Source organism: Falco biarmicus, chromosome 9, assembly GCF_023638135.1.
Source record: "Falco biarmicus isolate bFalBia1 chromosome 9, bFalBia1.pri, whole genome shotgun sequence".
Taxonomy (NCBI): Eukaryota; Metazoa; Chordata; class Aves; order Falconiformes; family Falconidae; genus Falco; species Falco biarmicus.
In genome coordinates, this window is record NC_079296.1 from 54,959,221 (window position 1) to 54,973,030 (window position 13,810).

Here is a 13,810-nt window from a genome sequence, read left to right on the forward strand (position 1 = left end):
TCTGCTGCCAGTACATCCCACTGCCTGTGTCCTCGCGGGATGGTTGGAGTCTCAGTGAGATGTCACCAAACCTCAGGGAATCATAGACTCATAGAATCATTTAGGTTGGAAGAGGCCTTTAAGATCATCAAGTTCAACCTTTAACCCTAGGACTGGAGCAGCACCTGGCTCAGATTTGTCTCCCTGCAATTAGTCCCTCACCCTCACACACACGTACTTTAAATTGTTGAGCCACCTATTTACTTCACCCAGTAATTGTTTTAGGAATTATTCATACTGTGTGCTTGGCAAGATTCATAGAGGTTTCCTTGGGAAACTGCAGGCCTTCAGGGACTCGGCTGGTTTATATTCACAGGGCTCATTTTTCAGAAATATCCAATTTTCTAACTATTCTTTAAAACAATGAAGTATTCTTTCCTCGTCTGCGCTAGAAACATATTTCTCATGCAGAAAACTTGTTTCCTTTTACATTTTGGCAATTGCACTGTAAAGCAGAACAACAGCAGCAGCAACATACCAGGGCTATCAGGGCTTGGGACCACTGCCTGTCTTCTTGTCTTCTCAGCTCCCGGCGCTTTGTGCTTGGGTCTGCTGCATCCACAGTGGGTTCCTCCCTTGAGCAGAAAAGGCAAAACATGGTTGTCTTGTGGGTCTGTACTTGTAGGAAGCTGGAGTATGGTTAATGCAGTATGTTTCTTATGCTGTGTCCTTGTTAACTGTAGGGAGGGACAGACTTCAGGGAGGCAGTGGGTGTCTGCCCAAGCTGAAAACCTTGTTTTCACCTCAAAACATTACCCCAAAATCTATCCAGAACTGCTGCATGGGCTGCTTGGTACATGGTGATGTTTCTCATGATAGTTCATGTGGGTTAGAAATTGTCTTGGAGATTTAAGCTACAGTATGTGTACTGAAGATTCTTGTGAGAGAAGTGCAGCAAATGCCACCAGGACCAAACATTTATGAGATGCTGAAGGCAGCCCAGGTAAGCTGGGTTATATCTGCTAGTGGTCATGCTCCGTGGGCCTGCTCAACACTCATATTTCATTTTGAATTCAGTTATCGTGATGATATATGAGTTTCTGGGAAAAAAGCTGTCTGTCCCCAGAGAGGCAGCATCTCTGTGGGTGTGAAATATCACAGCTTCTTTCAAAGGAGCTTCTGACAGCTTATCCCAGCTGAGGATCGGATCATGCACGTGATGCAAAATGTCTGCTCTTTTCCACCTAACACTGACAACCAGCTGGGCCAGGATGCAGCAATGAAAGGCTGGGGGTCCTCCCACTATGGGCTGCTCAAGGACCCAAAGGTGAATAAATTTCCACCGGCACAAGTAGTGTTTGAAGTACAGCCCCTGCTTGGAGAAGCGCTTTGTCCCAGGGTTCTCCTTGCACACTTAATGTTTTCAGATAGCTTTAAAAACACATGATGAGTTTTCAAATTGGTGTTTAATTTTCTGGGAATGGACATGCAATTTTCCTTTCCCATCCCTCTGATCTCCTGCAGATAAGGTTCCTCATGGTGTGCCCAGGGTGGGCTGATGCCTAATAGCAGCGCTTATGCCCTAAGGGTTAATTGTTTCCTAATTCCCTAAATTGGTTTCTACTTTTTTTTTTTTGCAAATAACACAGTTGCTGCTCAAAACCAGTTATCAATATAAGCTTAAGCTTATGAGTGTATCATTAAAAAGTTACCCTCCAAATCTCTTCTCTCTGCTGTATGAATTACAATATTTGAAAGAAATACAAAAAAAGGGTGAACAACAGAGCACATAAAGCAATGGTCTAAAATTGCTCTTTCTGAGGGCACGTTTTTCAGTCATGGCAGCTTGGAGCAGGAGAGGGTAGGATGGGGGACCAAAATGATTTTGAAGTTGGTTGTATTACTCCCTCCATAGCTGTTCTCTTTGTCATGTTTCCTGTCTCTTCTTTTTGCCCCTATGAAGACACAAGTGAATTAGCACAGAAACACTGTTTGTGGTCTTCATAGACAGGAAAAAACAGTGGAAGGCACAAAAAATCCTAGCAGTGAATTTGATGAGATTGCTCCATGTAGTGTTTACCCGAGTGTATTTTATAATCATGATAATATAGGGATGAGGATGTGACTGATTTTTATGTCATTTTGTTGTTTAGGGCAGATGCTGTTCTCCAGCTTCACATAGTTTATCCAGGAAAGAGCCGGTATGTCTGTGATCCTGTTCAAACATACCCAGTCTTGGATGCCATCAAAACTTCCCTTGGAAAGTTAAATACGAGATGAGGTCAAGAGTTTTGTTATGACCAGCCGCTGAGCTGGGTTACTTGCTCACCACTGAGTGAAAGATTTTTTTCACTTTACCCTTGACTGATGCCAGTGTTGTTCTGTCCAGAAGCTTTTTCCCTATAAATCACTTTGCCTCAGTGCAGGGTAGCTGATGTCATCAGCCGCTCTTGGGCTTTTCGTAATATTTGAAGCTGCACCAAGTAAGTGGAAAGAATTCTTCACTAGCAGCCTTTATTTTTTCTGTTTTGGTCACTTCCATACTAATGAAGACAATCTTGGGTACCGAGAATTAACAAAATTCTGGTGTTTACATGTGAGCAGCCAAAGGCTGCAGTCATTGGACAGCCTCCCAGATGGTCTTCTGGGGTCAGAGCCACCATAAAGGTCTGAGTGAGAATGTTCTGCAGGTGGAAAAGGAGATCTTGAACTTCCACGCTTCCCAAAACGAATTCAGATGCTAAAAAGCAAGTTGGTGCAAATTGCTCGTCAGTAGGTTTTACTGTCTTTTTAGGCTCAGCTAGTTTTCTCTTGACATAATTATACCTAATGTACTAATGGATAAGTCAGCGGGGATCTATGCTGGTGTAATGAAAAGGGTTTAACTAACCGAAAGTTATCATATATATCTCTGATTTAGCTCCCATCTCTGGCTCTTTGGGATGCAAATTGTGTCTGCTTAGTCTCCTTCACGTATTGATAGAATGGAAGTTGCTGCACATGAGGGATGCTACAAAATAGCCTTAATTGAAAGAGGATGCTTCATGTGTGGTGGCAAGCTTCATGCGTTGTGGATGGAGAAGGTAATTTGGTTCAGTGATGGTTCGGTGGGATAAGGGAACATGGCATCACAGTGGGAACAAGCCTGGCCGAAGGCATGGGGCTGGGGCTGCTATCTGCAGGTAAAACCTCTCCTCCTCAGTAAATCAAACGGCTGCGAAAGGGAGGGGACGGAGCTGGTACATTGCACTCTAGGTCCTTTGATCTGTCACTTTTACAGGCGTTGCTTTAATTTGAATGTATTATCCTCAAGGAAACGTAGTCAGTGATCTGGGCATTCAAATAGGAACATATTGCGAAATGCCCCCAAATGCATCACGTTTCTCTACGAACAGTGGCCCGGGAGCCTGTGACCGAGCCTGTCAAAGCCAGCCAAGAGCAGAGGCAGGGAGTACCTGATGGGCCATTTCTGTAAGTGGAGCTTTTGTCAAAACTGCAGAGCAAAGAGAAAAACATATTCTTAAGACTTCAGTTGCTGCATCTTAAGCTGATGCATGCTGTCAGATTGGATCTCTCATGTCAAGTTACAATCTGACTTCAGATGTCACAACCCAGCACATCAGCCACAAATCTGCCAAGCTTGGTCTTCATGTGAGAGTTGTTCCAAGAAGCAGCTTATGAGGAGATCTTTTATTTTTGGATCCACTTCTCACAGAGTGTTTCAGACCAGGTACTTCTAAAAGCTTTCCCTGATGAAAATGCCTGTGGTATGTATACGCCTGCATCGTGCAAGGCTGTTTCAAGTGCAAGACTGATGTCTGGTATCTTGTAGGTCTTGTTTGTCTCTGGCTGTCAGTTCCTCCCGTGCCAGCCTGATCACGGCTATGTCCCACACGCAAGACTATGTTTATGCTTGTGGGACACATTGGCTTGGAAAGATCTGCAGGTGTGAATATCCAGGGTGTTTTTTTTGAAACCCCCCCTCCCGCATTTGCCATGTCCTTTTCAGACCGTATCTTCAGTGTGAGTAAACCCAACACTGTCAGTACAGAGAAGCTGCCTCTGTTGCCTGAGGACCTGTCCCAAAGGTCCTCTTGAAGTTGAGTTGTCTGCTATTTCTGTAAATAATGCACTTGGGCAAGTTTATGCCAGGGAAAAATGCTGATCTGGCAAGCAAAGTGAGCCTTGCTGGCAAAGTATTTTTATGCTGCTGTACACAACTGGAGGATATGTTGGCCTTGTCTCAACACAGAAATGTCTCCTCCTGACCGCACTGGAAAGTCTGTAGTGCAATTTAGGATCCATGGTTATCCAGGCTCTGCTTTGCAGTGATAAAGCACGTGTCTCACCTTGTGTTATATTTGTGTTGCTTTATGATGCATGTTCACATAAATGGCAACACCCCTCTTCCCCCCTCCCCCCCCACCCCGATTTAATGGTACTTGAATGACAGAGCCAGTTTGTGCTGCCACTTGGATTTTAGTTCTTACAAATGCTAGAATATTATCTGCTAATTATGAATGTGTATGTTAGAAAAATACTCAAAAATGTATCTTTTTAGTTAAAAGGTAAGTAAAGCAGAAGTTAGTCTATAGTTGAACACTTAGTGGCTACCATGCTATTCAGCAGACACAAAACCACAAATGGGTGAGCCAAATTCTGCATTTACACTTTCTAACAGAGATCTGTCTTGCAGTGAAATCCCATGCTGGCTAAAAGTCTACACCTCATCTTTGTCCTTCCCTTACGTTATTTAATGTCCTTTCACTATGTTTGAGACTTATGTACGTATGATAGGTTCCAAAATGGGTCCCAGGAGGAGGTAGAGGATCACTGTAGAGGGATGCAGCCACAGAGAATGCCAAAGGCTGCACATCTGGTGCAACCTGGTCCCTCACATCAGGTTGATGCGACCTGGTTCTTCTCATGTGGTTGAATGGAAGAGGCTAATTTCATCCCTAGGAATCATGGGCATGGGAAAAATAGGATAGCAGTTATGCAGGATGCATTTTCAGAATGTTGCTGACTGCAGGTCTCAGCCGTCCCACTTCTGTCACCAAGGATCAGACCCTTCCAGAGGTGAAAATGTCTTTAAAACACTCTTTCTCTTTACACTTTATATTTGTGACTGTCCACAGTGACAAGTTCATAATGTGTTCCCATTATGTCGTCAGGCCAGAGATCAGAACCTGTGTGGATAACAGAAAACTGTCCTCTCTATCAAGTACCAGCTTCACCCCCAATAGCAAATTTTATATTGAGTGAAAGTAACACTTCTTACAACTGATTTCCTACAATGTTCAAAAACAGAGGCTTGTGTAGTTTGCCAGGCAGAAGCAGTCTTTTATGACCATGATTTAATTAACATGACTAAAAGGGAGGTGGTTGGCAGAGCAAGGTGTTTGCATAGGCGTTGTCTGACCAGCTCTGGGCATGTGGATATTAGCATGAGTAAATAATTATATTTGGCACCTGCTTAGTATTGCACTTCATCCGCTGTTTCTTCAGACCCACTTTTAGGAATTAAAATCATCATGTTATGTTTTACAATATTTTTTATGCATTATTGATGGCATTTATAAAATTAAATTGCATCGCATTCATAGTAACGCAATTGAAAAGTTTCAGTCTATTAATGTTTTATTGCTGGAGGGGACAGTAGCTGGTAGTTTGAGCTACACAATATATCCCAAAGGGCATGAGAACTTGCTGAAAATATGGAAAATTTAGCTTTCAATAAATGTATTAAATTGTTACAACTTGTTCATGATAGTGGTTCACTTACACTATAATATTATTTTCTTTAACATTTTGGAGACAGTGGTGCCTCCTGTGGTTTTCACTGTGTGCTGCAGAGATATCACAGTACAACAAGCGGACAATATTTATTTAAGCCTCTTAATATTTCTTGATCAGCAGTGTGGGATATTTTCTTCAGAGAAAGACCTGTTCTTACACTGTATCTCTATGTTAAAATATCCACGGGAAGGGGAGGCTTAATTCTCCCAAAGCTTGTTAGAAACTCTTCCTAGCCAAATACAGAAAACCGCATTCCTCTTACCATGAGCTACTTCTCATGGCAAATACCTTGCTTGTTTGTATAGGTTTGCAGGCGTAAATGGCTTGTGTTGTTTCCCCCGAACATTCAGCGGAGGTAGGTAGGGGTGCAGACTTGTGCTGCTGCTTAAGGGACATGTTCTGAAGGTTGCTTTCTCCACTCTCCTTGCAAGAATAAAAAGATTCCCTGCCCTCCACTGCTCTGGGATGATGACCCTCAAATCTCCTACTGACACCTGTGCTGAGGGCCAGCAAGAAGTTGGGCGTGAGCTGTTGGCTGAGTGACCTACATCTGCCTGGAGAGAGATGTTTCTTAAGTGAGGTAAGGAGTCCATGTAGCAAAAAACCTGCTCCCAGATGGGGAAAAGGGCTGTTTAATAGAGTAGTAAGACTCAAACCCAACTTTCTTACCATGTGTCTGCTTGCTTAGCTAGCACTGTTGCTGGTACTGGCAAACTTGATAAACTAAAATCACAACTCATTTGAGCTAAATGGGAATTTTCATGTTAAAATGAGAAAAATAAATCTAAAATTAATTAAATTTAGTTAAAATGGGAATTTTCTCATCCAAAAACTAGTGGAAAAACATTGTAGAACTTTAATTTCACTAAAAGGAGAATGGATTAATATTAAAGCGATGCTTTAATGTATTTTACACATACATAACATACACATGTATGTTACACATACAAAAGACAATTAAATAAATGCATATTTATACCAATATAAATAAGAAAGTAGATGTGGAAGGGCAATGTCTGAACAATGTGGAACACATCAGAGAAGTGGATGGTGTACTGTGGGTCAGCACTGCATGCATTTGTCATCAACTTCTGTCTGTCACAAGATTTTTGATTTCTGAATGAGTCTGAAGTTGAGCTGTACAGCATAAAACCTAAGCTGTGGGATAAAATAGCCAGTGACCTTGTATGACAAGTATCTGTGTTATTTCTTTTGCTGGAACAAGTTCATTTTTAAAACTGCAAGGCAAGTGGGGAAAACTGCTGTTGCATAGATGAAGCTGGTTTTAAGACCGTATTTCAGACAATATTGTCTCTCTGTTTGCATTATAAAATACTGATGATCTCAAAAGTACCCACTTCTGCTACTCCTAAGCACTGGTTGTTCCCTTTTTGAGGACTGCAGTTATCTTGCTTAAGTGAAAATTTAGATGTGCAATGGAAGCAGGGATTCTCACATCTTTAATAAATAAAACCATTTCTCAGCTAACTGTGTGCATTCCAAGCATTGATTTAGAGGGTGATTTCTATTCACTTTTTGCTTTTTATCCTCCTTCCCAAGCAAACAAAGCAATAGTGAGTCCCAGAGTAAAAATGCTGTGAGGAAGCAGAAATTAAGACTCCTCACTTGAACTCAGCCTAAAGTTAAGCTTCAAAAGGCCTAGAGGAAAGTATAGATTACAAAGGAATCCTGCTAGGTTTTTGCATTCAAAGGGGAAAGTATTCCCCTCCTGGTGCCTGAAATCCAGTTTGCAATGTTCAATGAGCACCTGAAAGTTTTCAGGCTAAATCATCCCCAGGTCCGTGCCGCGATTATTTTAGTCCTGGCCTCCCATGCGAGGGAAGGAAGCTTTCCTCTGGGAAGTTTCTACATCCAAGTAAAGATCAAATAATCACAAGTTATGACATTGCCCGAGTATGAAAATGTGGTTCCTTTTCTTTTTTTTTTTTTTCTTCTTTTTTTCAGAAAGAAACAAACCCGATTTGCTCAGCTTTCTGCTTGTTGTTGCTGCTGGTTGTGCCCATGAGTGCTCAGAAGAGATTTCCCCGCAGAAGAGGACCTTTAGCTGGGGGGAGCCTATCCTGCACAGCCGCAGCCCCACACTCCACAGGCAACTGGTCCCAGGCCATTTTCTTCTTGTCCCTTTCTGAGAGAGGGCACACACCGCTGTGTTTCCACAGCACTAAGCACAGCATGGCCCCAGGCAACCCTGGAGCAACCCTAATGCAAATAATAACGAGGTACTTGGGCCAAGAGGAGCTGCGATACAGCTCTGCATTGCTGAACTTCCACAGATAATATATTCCCACAAGGATCCGTCAATAGCAGAATAAATTAGAGCAGCCTTGAAGCTGCTGTAACACATGCTCAAGCTGGCAGAGAGTACCATTAGACCTGGGAACAGCAAGTATCCCCAGCACTCTCTGCCACGGAGAGCCCAGCATCAAGATGTGTTCAGTGGACAGTCTCTGCTTTTCAGCTCTGTGTGAATGTAGAAAAGAGGATATAAGCATTTCTGGTTTGGTGTGTCGTCCCCATCTCTGTCCCCCCACCCCCCACCTTTCTACGTAGCTGTCTCTTCTTTTTTTTTTTTTTTTTTTTTTTTTTTCCACTGGTATGATTGCACCGGTTTAATTGAAGGCAACACGTGGCCCTTCTGCTGGTGCAAGTGTGTAGAAAGGTAAGAACCCACTTGGGTTTCTGTTCTCAAGTTTGCAGGGTTAACAATAAAATGGAGAGGGGGGGACTGTTCTCTTTATTCTGGAGGAACAAATCTCTGAAAATCCCTCGCTGTAGAGAGATCAGAGTGAAAAAGTTAAGAAGAAAAGATAAAAGCAAAAGTAAGAAGAGACCACATGCAGAAGATCATAGACCTTTACTTTGGTTAGTAATTTTAGAGACAGATAGGAGGAGATACTGCTTCAAGCAAACTTCGCTCACAAATAATTAATTCCATTATAATGGAAATAAGTAATTCCATTATGAAATTCATTAGAAAGTTCTCACTTCCTGTTTATGTGATGAAATGTGCTCTGTATTTCTTTAGAAAGTTTAATGTCCATGTTTAAGAAAAGAAAAAAAATCTTCTACTATCAAAGACAATGAGAGCACCAGTCCCTTCTTCCTGTCCCCGCAAAATTCCTGCCAACTTCTGACTTCGTTTCAAAATTCAAACTGCTTCATGTTGTTATTGAAATGGATTCTGAAAAAAATAACCCAGAAGAAATGTTTCAGGTGTTACTCAAGCACAAATTTCTTCTGAAGATCTGAATAGGGTAATGATGCGCTTTAAATCTAGTAGCATTCAGTGGAGTTTGAGAATTAATTACATTTGCAGCAAAAGACTTTGCTTCCCACCCCACATGGCTCCAGAGCACATTAATACCAGCATGGAAAAGTTTACAGAAATGAGTGAGTTTCTTTACTTTGTTGTAAAATTATAAAGTTCTGAAAACAAAATCAGAAAAGCAGTTGTGAATGAAAATGCTGCTGCAGAGTGAAAGAAAACTAACAAAACACTTTATAGTTTTACTGTTTAATACTTACACAATTTCCATGCTGGTATGAGACTGTTGGAGTGCTCAGCCCCCCTGGCAGCAGGAGTGGGGTGATCTGGTGGGGGTGGGATCCCCATCACAGTGCGGGGGGTGCAGGACAGGGTCCCTCCAAGCCGTGTTTTCCTGTACCTGCATCTACAGCTCTCTGCTTTGCTCTGCCACCCTTCCTGGCGCGGGCTTTGGGAAGCACATCTACAACCAACAAATCTTCCCTCTGTTTGTAGTCCAATTTGCCAATGGCATAAAGATTCTCTTTTCAGCAAGAAATATATTTATAAAGTTTGAGAGGATTAGCTAGGCACCTTTTAGCAATTCAATAAGTATTTTATGATCAATTTTAGCTAACACCAGCATTTCTGCAGGCAATTGGTCTTTGGTTTTGACAGTGCTTTTGCTGGATTTCACTGATGTGAATGGGAGCTGAAGAGTCTACCACCTGACAGGGATTAGATCGCTGAAAACAGCAATCAATTTCTGAAAACTACAACATCTGATAAAATTCCCAAAGCATAAACAGCAATGTATTCAGCCAGTATAAATCAGGGAAGTTCCACTAGGTTTAGCAAAAGTAGCTTACATCACTGCAAGGTGTCATCTTTTTTTCAGATGGTTTTGAGAAAACAGAAAAAGGTTGGGGTTTTTTTGTGTGTGCGCTTCTGAGCCTTTTGAATTACCAGCAAAATAGGCCAACCATGACGGAAAATGCAAAATGATGCGGAAAGTCTCTCCAAATGGTTCTAGTGAAAACTAGCTCTTATCAACATTGTCATCAAACACGCTTCTAAAATCCTATCTAATTTAAATAGGCTTCACTTTTTACAGTTCAGAGGTGCCTGTGAAGTTTCCTTATGTTGGCTTTAAAAAAAAAAATATCAAAAAATCATTGCTTGGTTGTATTTTAAGATGAAGCTCTTGCTTCCTATAGCCTGTAAGATGATGCTAATGTTTAACTTCACAGGGAACAGACAGTAGTTACTTACTCCTAAAGCTTCAGCCACTCATAACTCAACGTTTGGGACTGTAGTATGCAGAAATAATATTTAATCAATGAATTAAAACCAAATGGAGCAGCTTTAGTGATGTAAACAGAAATATATATTACTACACCAGTGCCTGTGGTGTTGCCTCCATATGCTATGGGTAAACCACCGTGCTGAGTGCGTAAGCTTTCTCTCCTGGGGATTCCTGATTTGGTCCCCCGTGTTTTGGTCACGATGGCAGCCTGTCCCAGTTTCAGCTGGGATAGAGTTGGTTTCCTTCTTGGTTGCTGGTGCAGGGCTGTGTTTTGGCTCTGATGTGAGAACAACATTGATAGCACACTGATGTTAGTTGTTGCTGGGTGATGTTTCCACTAAATCAAGGACTTTTCGGTTTCCTGGGCCCTGCCAGCGGGAGGGCTGGAGGGGCACGGGAAGCTGGGAGGGGACACAGCCAGGACAGGTGACCCGAACTGGCCAAAGGGACATTCCATACCATATGGTATCATGCTGAGTATATAAACTGGGGCAAGAAGAAGGAAGGGGGGACATTTGGCATTGTGGCATTTGTCTTCCCGAGTAGCCGTTACGTGTGATGGAGCCCGGCTGCCCTGGGGATGGACGAACCCCCGCCTGCCCGTGGGCAGTGGGGGATGAATTCCTGGGTTTGCTTTGCTTTTGTGCGCGGTTTTGCTTTACCTATTAAATGGTTCTTATCTCAACCCTTGAGTTTCACATTCCTTTCAGATCCTCCTCCCCATCCCTCTGGGTGAGGGGCAGTGAGCGAGCGGCTGCGTGGGGCTCAGTTGCAGGCCAGGGTTAAACCACGGCACAGCCATTGCCAACAGCTACAGGGAATTTTTCAGCTGAACCAGGTATGAGATACCTAACACTGCACCATGTGGGAGGAGATACACACCTGGCCTGGGCACTTGTAGGTGCATAAAGATAGGCTTTTACAGTGCTCTGCTTTTTAATTCCCTACAAATATTTCCAATTTCAAGCGGTAGCAAAGATGTTCTTTTGGCTTTTGAATGTTTTGAGCTTTTTGGATATTTGAATGGGGGGTGTGTGTTGTGTTGGTAGTTCAGTTTTCTCTCTGAAGGAACAGTGTTTCAGCAACCCTCACACACTAAAAACCTTAACTATTCCTTTTGTAGCTGTCAGAGCTTGCACGGTACATGGTGTCCAAACCAAAGAGCTTATTTCACTTACAGAAGACTCTTTAGGAAGTAATTCTGATGGGTTATTCAGTAAAGTACTTTTTATTAGTGTAGGTGATGTTTCATCTTTTGCACAGTGAGTCTTTCTGGAAAGCAAAATAGATGAACTGCTCAGTGTATAGTTTCTTTTAAGAGAAAAATAACAGCAACAAGAAAAAAATAAAATCAACAAAAAGATTATATTGCAGCAGAAGAAATAGACACTGTTAGCTCATCCTAAGCATTTTTTGTTCATGGATATAACACAGTTCAACCTTTAAATCAAGTCAGCTCATACAATTTCATGGTGGCCAGATAGGAGAGTCTTTTGATGCAGTATGGAGGATCAAGAGTGGGTAAATGGCAGTCTGTCCCCTTCCAGAAAAAAAGAGAAAAAATAATAAGTGGCTTGTTTTTCCAGTAAGGGGCAGATCTGTGGTTTTGTTTTGTGCTTCCTATATTTTCCCTGAGGGAAATAGCAGATGGTTTGAAAAAGCAAGAGGAGGTTTGGCTCAGGTTTGAGTGCTCTCTCTGGTCAGGGAGTTTGGCAGGCTTCATGGTCGTGTGCTCTGTCTGGGAAGACTCTTAAGAAATTCATTACTACCGGAGGGGGAAAAAAGCATGTTTACCTCCCCAGCACAGCCTGTACCCTTGCGAGGGACGGCACTGATTTATGGGCACTGCTGTGCTGCAGAGGTGGGAGGAGTGGGGCATGTCAGGACCAGGGAGCTGACGTTTTCCTTTCTCCTTAAATACTGCCTGGTTTTGCATTTGGATTGTTTTCTGTCAGAAACCGAAGAATGATTCTTGCAACGCCAAGTTCAATAAATGTAAAATATCAGTTTCCTTTCCAGCCTTGAATAGATATTTAAAGACTAACTTCAGTCAAGCCAGAGTGGGAAAGCGTCCTTTCAAAGAGACTGGCAATATGAAAGTATATTTCCTGAATGACAAGGTTTTTATGATAGTGGCGATTACTGTTCAGCCTAAGGGCTGGTTTGAATTTAACTCCTGCTTTTGCTATACAGAAATATAATGCATTGTGGGATGAAATATAACGAATCCTAGGTTTTACCTCCCAGTTTTCTGGCCTGTTTCTCGGTCAGTGGGGGTATTCAACGGCACTTCCCAGCCTGAGGGAGAACACCTCTGCTCGCTTCCCTACCACTGTGTTTGGCAGATGAGATCATGTGTTCACCTTGTTCCTGCTACCAGTGCAATAACCTCTAAGAAATAGCTGACGTGATTTTTTTTTTTTTGGGGGGGGGGGGGGTGTGTGTGTGTGGGACTTTAGCACTTCCTCCTACTGCTATGAATGCAGGCACTGGATTCAGTGGCAGCTCAGGCTTCTTTCCTGTTCATCCCCCTCTGCTCCTGGCTGGTGTCCCAGCTCAGCCCCACAAGCCCCAGGCTTGTGTTCTTGATTCATTATCTCTTACATTCAGATTTCCACCAGTTACAAGCTCATGAAGCCTTGCTTTGGAAACTTTACCCTGAATGTGTTCTGATGACCATATTGACAGCTCAACCATTGCTTGATAACATCAAGGTGTGAATGCCATTGCTCCTCGTAACAGGTGCTGTGTGCATTTTGCCATGACGGCGGTGTCAGGCATGACAGCCCAGCTCAGTCAGTGATACTGGAGGCAGCACAGAAGCTCATTAACCAGCCTGCACTAATGATGGCAGGGGAGGAGATGTCTGCCTTCCAGGTACGAGCGAAACCAACTGCTCTTAGATAAGCGCATTATTTTTTCTCTTAGTGTGGATTCAAAGAAGTCTTGGATTTCCTCAAGTCGTGTCTTTGGACTTGGTTTTCTGATTGGGTGTCACACTAACATCTTCAAGGAAAAATGTTTTTTCTTCCCTGTTGAACAAAAATACTTCAGATACTGAGATACCCCAAGTATTCAGAAGAAAAAAGCTTGTCTGTATAGCAGATAAGAATGTATCTTCTTCTGTTGCCTCAAATTCCCTTAAACGTTAAGAAAAGGGATTGGAAAAGGATGTTTTGGGAATATTTCCTGACTCCTCAGTTATAAGGGTGGACATCGTTTGTACCACATTACTCTGTTTTCAGTAAGAATGTAAAATGATTCACAAATCGCAAAGTAGCACAACCAAGTTGCAAGACTAGATACTAAAACCAGAGTCATGCAGAGATCTACAGACACATTTATTTTACGTACCTAAGTAATATCTATTTCTTGAGCCATTTTTCAAAGAGGGGAAATTATTATGACACGTGGCAACAGCCTGGTTCGAGGTACAGAGCCTCAACAGCCACAAAGACAGG